The sequence below is a fragment of the Nansenia antarctica genome (genome assembly GCF_963989245.1).
Source record: "Nansenia antarctica genome assembly, chromosome: 18".
In the NCBI taxonomy this organism is placed as follows: domain Eukaryota; kingdom Metazoa; phylum Chordata; class Actinopteri; order Argentiniformes; family Microstomatidae; genus Nansenia; species Nansenia antarctica.
Genome location: NC_137691.1, coordinates 17,555,082 through 17,557,581, shown reverse-complemented (window position 1 = coordinate 17,557,581; position 2,500 = coordinate 17,555,082).

Here is a 2,500-nt window from a genome sequence, read left to right as displayed (position 1 = left end):
CAGCTCAGCCCAACCCAGCTCAGCCCAGCTCAGCCCAGCTCAGCTCAGCCTAGCCCAGCCAAGGCTCTGACTCAGACACGCCAAGCCCCAAACATCAACCCAGTGAGCCTAGCCAATTAAAAGCTAATGCTGCTCCGGATGCTTATAGCCCTCGCTCTGCGAACATCTGGGCATGAAACAGGCTGGGCTATATTAGTTATGAACTAGGGGGGACCACACATCGCGAGGCGTGCGAATTACGGTGTGCACGTGTGAGTGTGTGTGTGAGCGTGTGTGTGTGTGTGTGTGTGTGTGTGTGTGTACGTGTGTGTGTGTGTGTGTGTGTGTGTGTGTGTGTACGTGTGTGTGTGTGTGTGAGTGTGTGTGTGAGCGTGTGTGTGTGTGAGCGTGTGTGTGAGCGTGTGTGTGTGTGTGTGTGTGTGTGTGTGTGTGTGTGTGTACGTGCGCGTGTTAGCGTGCTGGGAGAGTCGTCCTGTAATTTGTACATTCTGTAAGCTCTGAAGGTTTGTTTAAGTTAATGGAGAAAGAGATGGAAAAGGAGGCTAAGGGGAGGGAGAGCAGGGTAAGAGGATTCTATTTCCAGCTGTATTATTCGTCCGAACAACTATGTTTCGGGATCAGTGCAGTCACTGTTTCTCATTTTGATTTATGCTTACCAAAGAAGTAGTCTCAACCTCTCTGGCACATTGATCAGAACACTTACTTACTATTGGCGGAGTGAAACGAGTGAACACAAGATCAGTGGAAAAATATCTTGTGTTTTTTTTGGCTTTCTTTTATACAGTCGTGAAGTTATTTACATTTTCAGCGAGTTCTTTTTTTCTTTTGTTGAGTAATTGTGTGTAGTTGTGGTCTGTGAAATATATCTCTCACTATTTGAAAGAGAGAGTGTGTGTGTGTGTGTGCTGTGATCACTGTGTGGGGGGTTCTGGGGGAAAGACAATGGTACACACACACACACACACACACACATACACACACACACACACACACACACACTCCCCCTCCACTGTCTGTGATCTGATGAAGACATGTCTTAACATGTGCGTTCAGCTGCTGGTGCAAGTTCAAGAGAGTCCTTGCTGGTTGCTTCCCAAGGACAACGGTTGTTTTGAAGTGTGGAGTTGTTGAAAAAAGGGGAACCTTGCAGACCACTGGTACTCCTGATAAAGTCCCTCACCGTGGGGTCAGTGAGCATCAAGTCTAAGCTGGCCGTGTCCCTGTCTGTCTGCCTGTCTGTCTGTCTGTTTGTCACTGTCTGCCTGCCTGCCTGTCTGTCTCCCTGCCTGTCTGTCTGCTTCTCTGTCTGTCTGTCCCTGTCTGTCTGCCTGTCTGTCTGTCTGTCTGTCTGTCTGTCTGTCTCTGTCTGCCTGTCTGTCTGTCTGTCTGTCTGTCTGTCTGTCTGTCTGTCGCTGTCTGTCTCTGTCTGTCTGTCTGTCTATTGCTGTCTGCCTGTCTGTCTCTGTCTGCCTGTCTGTCTGTCTGTCTGTCTGTCTGTCTCTGTCTGCCTGTCTGTCTGTCTGTCTGTCTGTCTAGTGGAGAGAGAGGGAGGGACTTTCTAGAAAGGAGACTTTCTGTTTGTCTATCTGGCTGTCTGTCTACCTGTCTGTCTGTGTGTCTCTGTCTGTCTGCCTGTCTGTCTGCCTGTCTGTCTGTCTCCCTGCCTGTCTGTCTGTCTGTCTGTCTATCTCTCTGTCTATTTCTATGTCTGTCTATCTATCTGTCTGTCTGTCTACTTGTCTGTCTGCCTGTCTCTGTCTGCCTGTCTGTCTGTCTGTCTGTATGCCTGCCTGCCTGTCTCTATCTGTCTGTCTGTCTGTCTGTCTCTGCCTGTCTGTCTGTGTCTCTGTCTGTCTGTCTGTCTGTCTGTGGACTCTGGTGTCTGTCTGTCTGTCCTTGGTGAGTGTCAGAGAGGGTGAGAGTGGTCCGGTCTAGCGGTTTCTCCGCATCACGCCTTCCTCATCGACGGCTGGGAGGTTTTTTTGAATTCTGCCACTTTCTTTTTTCTCATTTTTCTTTCCTTGTTCTGCTCTACTCAGTGTCTCGGTGTCTGAACAGGACACAGAGAGACTAGGGAGGGTAGGAGAGGGCAGGGAGAGGGAGAATGGATGTTAGACAGAGAGACTAGGGAGGGTAGGAGAGGGCAGAGAGAGGGAGAATGGATGGAAGGCAGAGAGACTATGGAGGGTAGGAGAGGGCAGGGAGAGGGGGAATGGATGGAAGGCAGAGAGGGGAACAGTGAAGACAGGCGCTGGTGGCTGTGGTCTCTGTGAGTCTGCCGCCTCGCCTGTCATGCTGCCATGGTAATCCAAAGGTCCGCCGCGGTTTCACCCACACACTGCCTGGCCTCCACACACACCATGTGTGTTCACACACACACACACACACACACACACACACACGCATGAACACACACACACACACTGTTTTCATGATGAACACACTCACATGCACACACACAGCCCTCATATGCAGACACAGCCCCCCCCCCCCACACACA